Below are 15,365 nucleotides of genomic sequence, written 5' to 3'. Positions count from 1 at the left end.
TACCCAATATGACCGATGCAAATCTTATCAAATTGTTTGTATGTGGTTGCACATGGGTCATCCAAAACAACCGTTTGCGTTGAAGGGATGCACAAATCCTACGCTGCGAATTTTCCCTCGACTTAGGGGGGAAGACCATAGCTCTCACTTTGCATACAAGTGTTCTATCTAAAACGTTTGCGATCAAGAGCTGCAGAAATCCTACTCGACACATTATCTCTTGGTTTACTGGGGAAGCTGTCGGTTTGCATACGAGTGTTCTAACTAAAATGTTTGCGATCAAGAGCTGCACAAATCCTATTAGGCTCATTTTCCCTAGGCTTCCTCGGGAAGTTATCGGTTTTGCATACGAGTGTTCTAACTAAAATGTTTGCGATGAGTGTTTTATATTTAAAACCCAAATTAAACCGCGGCTTGGGCGCCATTAATGGAGAGGATGCAAGCAAGGCGGGCGGACATGGAAGTCAAAAGGCTCGCTTTCCAGTGAGCCTGCGCGGCATACAACTCGCACGCTTCCCGGTGAGCCTCCACATTGGATTACAACTCGCACGCCTCCTGTTTAGTCAAGCACTCAAGCACCTGTCTGCACGACACCTCGTAGCCATTAAAAGAGTTAAGTGTGGCTTCACTTGAATGGTTAACAGAACGCACACAATTTATATGCACTAGAGAAAGTGCATGTAGTTCAAATTTGAATTATGCACATAAAATGCCTAGAAAACCCAGTTAATGTATAAAAATGTCTGAACGAACCCCGAAAAATTCCAAAATTAAACAAAACAATCATGTTATGCTATGTTGACACTAGAAATTTTTTGAAAGCAATAAGAGGCAACGGATATCGTTTTGTCCCCAAGGTGGCACGTTCCCTACCGAAACCATCACGCTTGTTGTGAGAAGCTCTGGTTTGTGAGACGCTTATACCCAAACCTGCCCCAAATGGGACAAATTTTTTACCACGGCATGTTGATGCCGCTCCATGATAGCATGCCAAATTTCATGAATTTCAGATGAGTTTTGGATTTACTAAAATTTAAAAACCAAGTATCTCAATGTTTGTGGCCGAGTGATGAAGGCAGGGTGTTTGAAATTCATTCCCATTTCTTGCCTAGGACCTAAGCATGCAACCAAGGACACATATTTGATTTTTCAACCAGTTTATATGCACTGGAGCATGTGCATGTAGTTCAAATTTGAATTATGCACCTGAAATGCCTACAAAACAATGTTAATGTATAAAAATGTCCAAACGAACCCCGAAAAATTCCAAAATAAAACACAACACTCATGTTATTCTATGTTGACACTAGAAATTTTTTGAAAGCAATAAGAGGCAATGGATATCATTTTGTCCCCATAGGTGGCATGTTCCCTACCAAAACCATCATGCTTGTTGTGAGAACTTCTGGTTTGTGAGACACTTATACCCAAACCTGCCCCAAATGGGACAAAAATTTTACCACGACATGTTGATGCCGCTCCATGATACCATGCCAAGTTTCATGAATTTCAGACGAGTTTTGGATTTACTAGAATTTAAAAACCAGGTATCTCAATGTTTGCGGCCGAGTGAAAGTGGCAGGGTCTTTGAAATTCATTCCCATTTCTTGCATGGGACCTAAGCATGGAACCAAGGGCACATATTTGATTTTTCAACCAGTTTATATGCACTGGAGCATGTGCATGTAGTTCAAATTTGAATTATGCACCTGAAATGCCTACAAAACCTAGTTAATGTATAAAAATATCAAAACGAACCCCGGAAAATTCAAAAATTAAACACAACACTCCTGTTGTTCTATGTTGACACTAGAAAAATTATGAAAGCAATAAGAGGCAACAGATATCATTTCGTCCCCAAAGGTGGCACGTTCCCTACCGAAACCATCATGCTTGTTGTGAGAAGCTCTGGTTTGTGCGACGCTTATACTCAAACCTGCCCCAAATGGGACAAAATTTTTACCAAAGCATGTTGATGGCGCTCCATGATAGCATGCCATGTTTCATGAATTTCAGACGAGTTTTGGATTTACTAGAATTTAAGAACCAGGTTTCTCAATGTTTGCGGCCGAGTGACGGTGGCACGGTGTTCGAAATTCATTCCCATTTCTTGCATGGGACCAAAGAATGTAACCAAGGACATAGTTTTGATTTTTCAACCAGTTTATATGCACTGGAACATGCGCATGTAGTTCAAATTTGAATTATGCACCTGAAACTCCTACAAAACCAAGTTAGTGTATAAAAATGTCCAAACAAACCCCGAAAAATTCAAAAATTAAACACAACACTCCTGTTGTTCTATGTTGACACTAGAAAAAATTTGAAAGCAATAAGAGGCAACGGATATCGTTTCGTCCCCAAAGGTGGCATGTTCCCTACCGAAACCATCACGCTTGTTGTGAGAAGCTCTGGTTTATGAGACGCTTATACCCAAGACTGCCCCAAATGGGACAAAAAATTTACCACAACATGTTGATGCCGCTCCATGATAGCATGCCAAGTGTGATGAATTTCAGACGAGTTTTGGATATACTAGAATTTAAAAACCAAATATCTCAATGTTTGAGGCCGAGTGACGGTGGCAGGGTGTTTGAAATTCATTCCCATTTCTTGCATGGGACCTAAGCATGGAACCAAGGACACATATTTAATTTTTCAACTAGTTTATATGCACTGGAGCATGTGCATGTAGTTCAAATTTGAATTATGCACCTGAAATGCCTACAAAACCAAGTTAATGTATAAAAACGTCCAAACGAATCCTGAATAATTCCAATTTTTTTGACGATGCACCTATTGTTGCATGTTCACTACAGATAAAATTTCTAGCAATTCAAACACCATCCTTTGCAGCTGTGACCCCATTACGTAATTCAAATCAAGACAAAAAATCTAGTAGATCACACACAATTTATTATCACCAACCGTGTGAGATGGAGCACAAAATATCTTGGAGCACCGTCGGAGTGTCAAGCACGCTAGTCCGCTCCTCAAAATATCATTTCACTGTTCAATCGTCGCCGGTGAAAGATGGGGACGTGAACCCGTGTCGTGAGGGCAACTTCGACGGCCCACTCCAGCGAGAGCGCGGCCGCAGCCGCCAGGCGCGTGCTAACAAGCTTCGTGAGGGCGACCGCAATCTGTGTCCGGGTGGCCTAGGCAACCCAAATGGCCATTGTTGCTTCTTAGGCGGCAGCAGCAGCATCTGCCTCAGGGATAGCAAATGGCGAGAGCGGCACAGTAGCTGTCCATTCCGCAGCGGCGGCCTTAGCCCTGATAGAGGCCGCCCACGACCATGTTGAGGCCGTTCACGCACAGCTTGTGGCGGTCACCGCACAAATCGAACGAAGCTTGTTCGACAACGGTCGGCAACCATGGCCGAAGAGTTGGCAATCACCGAGAGAGTTCGAGCAGTCGTCTGTTCCTGCACGGCATACCTTGCCACGACGGAGCCCGCCAAAGCCCAGATCGCGGCTGCCCATGCCCAGCTCGTGGCGGCCTATTCCAAAGATATGGCGGACATGGATGGCGAGATGCTTGCGGAGTATGGTGCAATTGATGCCATGGAGCCCCTTCCCTAGGAGACCGTCGGGCGCGAGCTGGACATGGAGGCGGCGGCGGAGATCGACGAGCACCAGCCATAGTAGTACACTTTGTTTTGTTTAATTAAGAGCGCTGACTTTAGATTGTTAGATTAATGTTTAGGTCAGCTAGCTCTGACGTGTGCTGTAGTCTCCTTTGTGTACCCAAATTATGCAATGACGTGGATGCCCACTATAAGCAGGGAAATCTGAACCAAAATTATTGACGTTCAAACTCATCACACACGGGTTAAGCTATCTGAATCATTTGTGATGGTCACATATCATACACAGTTCCGAATAAGGGACCGTGTCTGATGACACTTTGCGCGCCAGTTTTTTCGCTGAAGCGATTCCAAATTTTCGGCTTTCGCGGAAATATCTACCTCCCTGCCCCGACCCCCTTACCAAAAGCCACATTTCCCCTGTTTTCGCCTTCCTTTCCAAGTTGAAACCTTCACTCCTTGCTTGCAGTGCCACCTCATCGTCGGTGATGTCTACTACACAACCTTCTTCTTGTAGACGTTGTTGGACCTCCAAGTGCAGAGGTTTGTAGGACAGTAGCAAATTTCCCTCAAGTGGATGACCTAAGGTTTATCAATCCGTAGGAGGCGTAGGATGAAGATGGTCTCTCTCAAGCAACCCTGCAACCAAATAACAAAGAGTCTCTTGTGTCCCCAACACACCCAATACAATGGTAAATTGTATAGGTGCACTAGTTCGGCGAAGAGATGGTGATACAAGTGGTATATGGATGGTAGATAAAGGTATTTGTAATCTGAAAATATAAAAACAGCAAGGTAACTAATGATAAAAGTGAGCGTAAACGGTATTGCAATGCTAGGAAACAAGGCCTAGGGTTCATACCTTCACTAGTGCAAGTTCTCTCAACAATAGTAACATAATTGGATCACATAACTATCCCTCAACATGCAACAAAGAGTCACTCCAAAGTCACTAATAGTGGAGAACAAACGAAGAGATTATGGTAGGGTACAAAACCACCTCAAAGTTATTCTTTCCAATCAATCCGTTGGGATATTCCTATAAGTGTCACAAACAACCCTAGAGTTCGTACTAGAAAAACACCTTAAGACACAAATGACCCAATACCCTAATGTCACCTAGATACTCCAATGTCACCTCAAGTATCCATGGGTATGATTATATGATATGCATCACACAATCTCAGATTCATCTATTCAACCAACACATAGAACCTCAAAGAGTGCCCCAAAGTATCTACCGGAGAGTCAAGATGAAAACGTGTGCCAACCCCTATGCATAGGTTCATTGGTAGACCCCGCACGTTAATCACCAAAACATACATCAAGTGGATCAATAGAATACCCCATTGTCACCACAGGTATCCCATGCAATACATACATCAAGTGTTCTCAAATCCTTAAAGACTCAATCCGATAAGACAACTTCAAAAGATCATAAGATCATATCAACTATAATAGCAAATCTCGCGATACATCAAGATCGTATCACCTCAAGAACACGAGAGAGAGAGAGAGATCAAACACATAGCTACTGGTACATACCCTCACCCCGAGGGAGAACTACTCCATCCTCGTCGTGGAGAGCACCAGGATGATGAATATGGCCACCGGAGAGGGATTCCCCCTCCGGCAGGGTGCCGGAACGAGTCTAGATTGGTTTTTGGTGGCTATGGAGGCTTCTGGCGGCGAAAATCTCGATCTATTGTGCTCCCCAAAGTTTTTAGGGTATATGGGTATATATGGGAGGAAGAAGTACGTCGGTGGACCTCCAGGCTGTCCACAAGGCAGGGGGCGCGCCTAGGGGGGTGGGCATGCCTCCCACCCTCGTGGGCAGCTCGGGACTCTCCTGGTCCAACTCCGATACTCTGTGGGCTTCTTCTGGTCCAAAAATAAGTTCCATGAAGTTTCAGGTCAATTGGACTCCGTTTGATTTTCCTTTTCTACGATACTCTAAAACAAGGAAAAAACAGAAACTGGCACTGGGCTCTAGGTTAATAGGTTTGTGCCATAAATAATATAAAAGTGTATAATAAAGCCCATAAACATCCAAAACAGATAATATAATAGCATGGAACAATCAAAAATTATAGATATGTTGGAGACGTATCAGCATCCCCAAGCTTAATTCCTGCTCGTCCTCGAGTAGGTAAATGATAAAAACAAAATTTTTGATGTGGAATGCTACCTAACATATTTATCCATGTAATTTCTCTTTATTGTGGCAAGAATATTCAGATCCATAAGATTCAAGACAAAAGTTTAATATTGACATAAAAATAATAATACTTCAAGCATACTAATAAAGTAATCATGTCGTCTCAAAATAACATGGCCAAAGAAAGCTATCCCTACAAAATCATATAGTCTGGCTATGCTCTATCTTCACCACACAAAATATTTAAATCATGCACAACCCCGATGACAAGCCAAGCAATTGTTTCATACTTTTGATGTTTTCAAACTTTTTCAATCTTCACGCAATACATGAGCGTGAGCCATGGACATAGCACTATAGGTGGAATATAATGGTGGTTGTGTAGAAGACAAAAAGGAGAAGATAGTCTCACATCAACTAGGCGTATCAACGGGCTATGGAGATGCCCATCAATAGATATCAATGTGAGTGAGTAGGGATTGCGATGCAACGGATGCACTAGAGCTATACGTGTATGAAAGCTCAACAAAATAAACTCGTGGGTGTGCATCCAACTTGCTTGCTCACGAAGACCTAGGGCATTTTGAGGAAGCCCATCATTGGAATATACAAGCCAAGTTCTATGATGAAAGATTCCCACTAGTATATGAAAGTGACAACATAGGAGACTCTCTATCATGAAGATTATGGTGCTACTTTGAAGCACAACTGTGGTAAAAGGATAGTAGCATTGTCCCTTCTCTCTTTTTCTCTCTTTTTTTATTTTTTTATTTGGACCTTTTCTCTTTTTTTATGGCCTCTTTCCTCTTCTTCTTTTATATTTGGGCTTCTTTGGCCTCTTTTATTTATTTATTTATTTATTTTCATCCGGAGTCTCATCCCGACTTGTGGGGGAATCATAGTCTCCATCATCCTTTCCTCACTGGGACAATGCTCTAATAATGATGATCATCACACTATTATTTTCTTACAACTCAAGAATTACAACTCGATACTAAGATAAAGATATGACTCTATATGAATGCCTCCGGCGGTGTACCGGGGTGTGCAATGACTCATGAGTGACATGTATGAAAGAATTATGAACGGTGGCTTTGCCACAAATACGATGTCAATTACATGATCATGCAAAGCAATATGAAAATGATGAAGCGTGTCATAATAAAGGAATGGTGGAAAGTTGCATGGCAATATATCTCGGAATGGCTATGGAAATGCCATAATAGGTAGGTATGGTGGTTGTTTTGAGGAAGGTATATGGTGGGTTTAAGGTACCGGCGAAAGTTGCGCGGTACTAGAGAAGCTAGTAATGGTGGAAGGGTGAGACTGCGTATAATCCATGGACTCAACATTAGTCATAAGGAACTCACATACTTATTGCAAAAATCTATTAGTTATCGAAACAAAGTACTACGCACATGCTCCTAGGGGATAGATTGGTAGGAAAAGACCATCGCTCGTCCCCGACCGCCACTCATAAGGAAGAATATCAATAAATAAATCATGCTCCGACTTCATCACATAACGGTTCACCATATGTGCATGCTACGGGAATCACAAACTTCAACACAAGTATCTCTCAAATTCACAACTACTCAACTAGCACGACTCTAATATCACCATCTTCATATCTCAAAACAATCATCAAGTATCAAACTTCTCATAGTATTCAATGCACTTTATATGAAAGTTTTTATTATATCCCTCTTGGATGCCCATCATATTAGGACTAGTTTCATAACCAAAGCAAACTACCATGCTGTTCTAAAGACTCTCAAAATAATATAAGTGACGCATGATAGTTCATCTATTTCTTCAAAATAAAACCACCACCGTGCTCTAAAATGATATAGGTGAAGCACTAGAGCAACAACAAACTACTCCGAAAGATATAAGTGAAGAACAATGAGTAGTCGAATAATTATTTAGTTATGTGAAGACTCTCTAACATTTAATAATTTCAGATCTTGGTATTTTATTCAAACATCAAGCAAAACTAAATAAAATAAAATGACGCTCCAAGCAAAACACATATCATGTGGCAAATAAAAATATAGCTCCATGTAAAGTTACCAATGAACGAAGACGAAAGATGGGATGCCTTCCGAGGCATCCCCAAGATTAGGATTTTGGGATATTACCTTGGGGTGCCTTGGGCATCCCCAAGATTAGGCTCTTGCCACTCCTTATTCCATAGTCCATCAAATCTTTACCCAAAACATGGAAACTTCACAACACAAAACTTAACAGAAAACTCGTAAGCTCTGTTAGATAAGAAAGCAAATCACCATCATAAGGTACTATAATGAACTCATTCTAAATTCATATTGGTGTAATATCTACTGTATTCCAACTTCTCTATGGTTCATACCCTCCGATACTACTCATAGATTCATCAAAATAAGCAAACAACACATAGAAAACAGAATCTGTCAAAAACAGAACAGTCTGTAGTAATCTGTATCAAACGTATACTTCTGAAACTCATAAAATTCTCAAATAAATTGGTGTGAGTAATTTGTCTATTAATCATCTGCAAAAAGAATTAACTAAATAGCACTCTCCATATAAAAATGGTAGCAATTCTCGTGAGCGCTAAAGTTTCTGTTTTTACAGCAAGATCAACAAGACTTTCCCCAAGTCTTCCCAATGGTTCTACTTGGCACAAACACTAATTAAAACATAAAATCTCAATAATAACAGAGGCTAGATAAATTATTTATTGCTAAACAGGAGCAAAAAGCAAGGAACAAAAATAAAATTGGGTTGCCTCCCAATAAGCGCTAACATTTAACGCCCCTAGCTAGGCTTGATGATTCCAATGATGCTCACATATAAGATAAGAATTGAAACATAAATAGAGCATCATGAAGACTATGACTAGCAAATTTAATTCTAACCCACTTCCTATGCATAGGGATTTTGTGATCAAACAACTTGTGGGAACAAGAATCAACTTGCATAGGAAGGTAAAACAAGCATAACTTCAAAATTTTAAGCACATAGAGGGGAAACTTGATATTATTGCAATTCCTACAAGCATATATTCCTCCCTCATAATAATTTTCAGTAGAATCATGAATGAATTCAACAATATAACCAGCACCTAAAGCTTTCTTTTCATGATCTACAAGCATAGAAAATTTACTACTCTCCACATAAGCAAAATTCTTCACATTTGGGATAGTGGGAGTATCATAAGAGACTTGAATATTATAAATTGTTTCCACATTAAAAGAGTAATGTTCAGAAAAAGGGTAATCATAATCATGACAAGTTTTATAAATATAATCATCTCTACTTTTTATAGCATATGTATCATCACAATAATTATCATAAGTAGAAACTTTGTTCTCATCATAATCGATTGACACCTCTTCCAAGATAGTGGAATCATTACTAAATAAAGTCATGACCTCTCCAAATCCACTTTCATAATTATCATAATAAGATTCAACATCCTCCAAAATAGTGGGATCATTACTTCCTAAAGTTGACACTCTTCCAAACGCACTTTCATCAATATAATCATCATAAGTAGAAGGCATGCTATCATCATTATAAATTTCCATATCAAAACTTGGGAGACTAAAAATATCATCTTCAATAAACGTAGCATCCCCAAGCTTGGGACAAACATTAATTGCAGCAAATATATTCTCCAAAACATCATCTTCATCAAACATAGCATCCCCAAGCTTGGGCCTTTTCATATCATAAGCATAATCACTCTCATCATTAATAGTATGGATAGCACCAATAGTATAGCAATTATCATATTCTTCCAAGCAAGTGCCAAAAAGATTTTCAAGATCATAAGAAGTATCATTATCTTCCACAGTTATATTTTCATGAGGCATAATAGTAATAGGAGCAGCATTCTTTGGGAGAGATATCTTTTTTACCTCTCTTCCTTTTTCTTTTCTTCTTCTTCACCACATCATGTGTGGGTTCAATCTTCTGTTTGGAGCTCCTTATTAATGAGATTGGTTGAATAGGAGGCTCCTCCTTGTTACCTGATTCATCATAAGAAATAATAGGAGGATATTGGGAAGTCTCTTCCCTTTCGTTAGTATTCTCTTCATCTTCTATTTGTTTTCTTTTCTTTATATAATTAGCAATATAAGGATTTTCAATACAATTCACCGCACAATACATATAAATTTCATCTATATCAAAATCGATAAATTTATGGAGATTAAATTTTGGAATACCCTCAGTTATATGTTTCATTTCTTCATAACCCAAAAGAAGACTAAGCTCTTTATGATGCTCAAGGGTAATCAAGTTATCACACTTTTTGGACACGACTTGATCATGAAACAAATAGCATTGGAGCTTTAAATGACCATGTTCATTGCAAAGTTCACAAGGATGGCGATAAATATTGAATCTTTCAGCACAAACATCTAGCCTTTCTTGCAAAAATTTAGTTTCTAAATGCTTATGCCTCTTGCAATATCTATCTTCCCTATTTGGTGTGTACTTGCAAACCCAATGCACTCCACAAAAATTGACATGTTTATAGGAGACATTTTCATCATAGCTAGTGCAATAATCATTAGTACTATGGATATTATAGGAGTTCATACTAACAATGTTGCAATCATGCTCATCATTCAAAGATTTAGTGCCAAACATTTTAATGCATTCTTCTTCTAACACTTTGGCACAATTTTCCTTTCCATCATACTCACGAAAGATATTAAAAAGATGAATCGTATGAGGCAAACTTAATTCCATTTTTTGTAATTTTATTTTATAAACTAAACTAGTGATAAAACAAGAAACTAAAAGACTCAATTGCAAGATCTAAAGATATACCTTCAAGCGCTAACCTCCCCGGCAACGGCGCCAGAAAAGAGCTTGATGTCTACTACACAACCTTCTTCTTGTAGACGTTGTTGGGCCTGAAAGTGCAGAGGTTTGTAGGACAATAGGAAATATCCCTCAAGTGGATGACCTAAGGTTTATCAATCCGTAGGAGGCGTAGGATGAAGATGGTCTCTCTCAAGCAACCCTGCAACCAAATAACAAAGAGTCTCTTGTGTCCCCAACACACCCAATACAGTGGTAAATTGTATAGGTGCACTAGTTCGGCGAAGAGATGGTGATACAAGTGGTATATGGATGGTAGATAAAGGTATTTGTAATCTGAAAATATAAAAACAGCAAGGTAACTAATGATAAAAGTGAGCGTAAACGGTATTGCAATGCTAGGAAACAAGGCCTAGGGTTCATACTTTCACTAGTGCAAGTTCTCTCAACAATAATAACATAATTGGATCACATAACTATCCCTCAACATGCAACAAAGAGTCACTCCAAAGTCACTAATAGCGGAGAACAAACGAAGAGATTATGGTAGGGTACGAAACCACCTCAAAGTTATTATTTCCAATCAATCCGTTGGGCTATTCCTATAAGTGTCACAAATAGCCCTAGAGTTCGTACTAGAATAACACCTTAAGACACAAATAACCCAAAACCCTAATGTCACCTAGATACTCCAATGTCACCTCAAGTATCCGTGGGTATGATTATATGATATGCATCACATAATCCTAGATTCATCTATTCCACCAACACATAGAACCTCAAAGAGTGCCCCAAAGTTTCTACCGGAGATTCAAGATGAAAACGTGTGCCAACCCCTATGCATATGTTCATTGGAGGAACCCGCAAGTTGATCACCAAAACATACATCAAGTGGATCGATAGAATACCCCATTGTCACCACAGGTATCCCACGCAATACATACATCAAGATCGCGATACATCAAGATCGTATCACCTCAAGAACACGAGAGAGAGAGAGAGATAGAGAGAGAGAGAGATCAAACACATAGCTACTGGTACATACCCTCAGCCCCGAGGGAGAACTACTCCCTCCTCGTCATGGAGAGCATCGGGATGATGAATATGGCCACTAGAGAGGGATTCCCCCTCCAGCAGGGTGCCGGAACGGGTCTAGATTGGTTTTTGGTGGCTATAGAGGCTTCTGGCGGCGGAACTCCCGATCTATTGTGCTCCCCGAAGTTTTAAAGGTATATGGGTATATATGGGAGGAAGAAGTATGTTGGTGGACCTCCGGGCTGTCCACGAGGCAGGGGGCGCGCCCAAGGGGGTGGGCACGCCCCCCACCCTCGTGGGCAGCTCGGGACTCTCCTAGTCCAACTCCGATACTCCGTGGGCTTCTTCTAGTCCAAAAATAAGTTCCGTGAAGTTTCAGGTCAATTGGATTCCGTTTGATTTTCCTTTTCTGCGATACTCTAAAACAAGGAAAAAACAAAAACTGACACTGGGCTCTAGGTTAATAGGTTAGTCCCAAAAATAATATAAAAGTGTATAATAAAGCCCAGAAACATCCAAAACAGATAATATAATAGCATGGAGCAATCAAAAATTATAGATACGTTGGAGACGTATCAGTCGGCGACCCTCCTTCACGCTGCTCGGCCTCGCCTATCCAGGCAGGTAATCCACACCCGACTTCCATCCTCCTGCTCCTTCCACATCCCACATGCCACGACCATCGGCGCGAGTGCGACACCTTTCACCCAAATCATCGACCCATCCACCAAATAAGTGCCACCCTAAGCCATCGTGCACACAGTATAGCCAGGATCTCAAGGAGCATTTGGCGCCAAACAAGCAAATTGCGGCTGCACGCGCTGATGAGGTCGCGATGGCTGCCATTCATGCCAACCCCTAGATCTTGGAAGAGCACCTTGCCATTTTCTAGCTACACCATTTAAGCATGCTCGGTTTACCCATTGCGTGTGTTGCTCCTGCCTTTCCTTCACAAATTCTAGTGAAGTGTGCTATCTAATTTTACCATGCAATCTATTGCTCTAGTGTATATGTTCTGTATGTCGTGCAGTGTGGTGCTCTCTTACTAACAGTTTTGTTAATTAGTTGTCATCTTTAGTTAACTGTTTGGTTCAACTCTGCCAATGTGTTGTTAAATTCTTCAGGCTGCAATTTTGTATTGTCTTCCATGTGAGAAATAAATGGAATTAGCATGCTTGGTTTGGTTATACATTGTGCAATGTGGTGCTCAGTTAACATTTGGTTCATTTGTGTTGTGGTGTTTAGTTAACTCTTTGGTTCAATTCTGCAATGCGATCTTCAATAGTTGTGGGTGAATTCTCTTATTGTATACCATGCGAGGAATAAATTGAATTTGGTTGTACTAAATACATGAGAAACAAATACAATTGCTATATTTCCAAGTTGTTAAGCATGCTTGGTTTGGTTAACTGTCTGAAATTCTATTAGGAGTATGTTATATTGTGCAATGTGGTGCTCAGTTAATGTTTGGTTCATTTGTTGTGGTGTTTAGTTAACTTCTTGGTTCAATTTTGCAATGCAATGTCCAATTGTCGTGGGTAGAATTTTGTATTGTTGTGCATGTGAGGAATAAATCAAATTTGGCTGCACTTAATACATGAGAAACATATACAAGTGCTATATTTCCTAGTTCTTAATCATGATTGGTATGGATAAATGGGTTTTCCATGTGGCTTGAATTAATCTGATGAATCTGCAATGTGCTTATTTTTCATCAACATATTTTACTGATAGCATGCGAACCCTTACTTAACTTGATGACTAACTACCTTATATGTGTTGCAAGGAAACAATGGGAAGCATTGATGTTTACAATCGAGGTTAGCACGTGCATGGTCCATTGTCTAATAGCACATTATTGTGCAACTGCAGGAACCATTCTAATATTTACGTTTTTAACAATTTGGTCGTGCACATGTATGTCCTGCTGTCAGAGGTTTTGACCCACTATTCGACCCTTTTTGCATATGGGGAAATGAGTTGTCCATGAATATCAGTCAAGTCAAGAAACTCAGAAAGATTGTTAGGATAAAGAAATTAGCGACAAAAAACAACAAGATCTTTGTCTGCACAATGCAGAAGACATCAGTTCACTACAGGATGGTACTAACTATTATACCTTTCCTTTTTTATTCCTTTCCCCCATTTCCAATATAGAGAAGATATTTATGCACATCCTTGTTTTCAGGCCTTTCCAAAGCAGTTCACTGATGATTACCTGTCAAACCACGTGTATGGTCAGGAGGCGAGGAAGGTATTCATACAACACCCACAGTTCAATATTGAAGTGTTCCTGAAGAGGACGAAGGATGGACGGTCAATCATCCACAGGCACTGGCCTAAAGTTACAAAGACCTTCAACATCAATGAAGGCTCAATATTCTCCTTATGCTTCAATAGTTTTTCCATATGAGATACATCTATCTATGTACCGTCTATGATGCTAATTTCGAAAGGTTATAGACGTTGCATTTGAAACTTGGTGCTGGTGTAGTTGTGTAATGGGGTAGCTGAGTGCTGAAGCTATATGATGTTGTACTCTGATGTATTTCAATTATGAAAATGAAATATATTGTGTGCTTAATATGAAATGTCAATTAGATTAATAAATGGATAATTAATAATCGGATAATTAGCCTGCTAATTGGGTTTTTCTATTGCAAACGGTTATTGAGAAAACACCGTGTGTGATGCATTCAATAACGCACACAGTTTCTAGGAATAAACCGTGTTGGACTAATGAACAATCACACATTACCTTCTCTTGAAAACTGTTTGCGTTAGGCCACCTTGCGCAAACGTTTATGACATAAAGACTGTGTATGATGCACAACCTTTGCCACACAGTTTCTTCTACGCACCGTGTGTGATGCATTCAATAATGCAAACGATAAAATTGTTAATATCTTGTGCAATGGAAACGCTATCATAAACGATTTAATGGGGAAAATTGTGTGTGATGTACTTGTGAACGGAACGTTTTCCTAGGAGCGACTGTGTGGGATGTACATACAAACAAAAACGTTTAGCGGGGACTGGCTGTGTGGGATGTACTTGCGACCGGAAACAATTTCACCTGTATAATTGTTTTTTAGCTCTACTATATGTATTTCCGTAATTGAGCGCTCGTCGGTCGCACACGAAGTCATTTTGCTGAGCGTGTGTGCTAGGAGGGCCATAGCTCTGACGGTTTCTGGGTCGTGTGGGAAGGACCCCCCTATCGCCGTCACTCACTAGGCGACGGTTCCAAATGCCATCGCGGAAAGGGGTTAAAACCGTTTGTATAGCACATCGCTGTACTAGTGATACCCGGTGCACAACTTTGATGTGGCACTATGCTTTTGGAACCAGAAAGTCCCCACACGGAGTGGGGGATTCATGTGTATGCAAGCCCTCGAACTTAGGTCTCGAATCTCACCATGATCGACGTATGACTATACAGTAATGCGAACCAAGAGAAGAATAATCGACCCTGGTAACCTCTCTCGTGTTGTTAGTCGAAGTGATGGACGTCCATGCGAGCCCATGAATATATAGGCTGATGGTGATAACCAAGCGAGGGAGAGTGTCCAAAGACAACCACTGCATGCATGTGCCCCAAACATATGTATGGACATGCTTGATGCATGCATATATGTTTGAATACCAAAAGCACAACATTTTGATGTGGCGCATGCAAGCGTCGAAAATCGCACAGTCCCCACACAGATATGGTTCATGACACGTCGCATGCTTGCCCCCCCCTCGACCGGTGGGAGGGATTCG

The sequence above is a fragment of the Triticum urartu genome, chromosome 4A (assembly GCF_056163025.1).
Source record: "Triticum urartu cultivar PI428250 chromosome 4A, HENAU_Tu73, whole genome shotgun sequence".
Taxonomy (NCBI): Eukaryota; Viridiplantae; Streptophyta; class Magnoliopsida; order Poales; family Poaceae; genus Triticum; species Triticum urartu.
The sequence above is the reverse complement of the archived record's forward strand: the minus strand, read 5'-3'. Positions refer to the sequence as shown.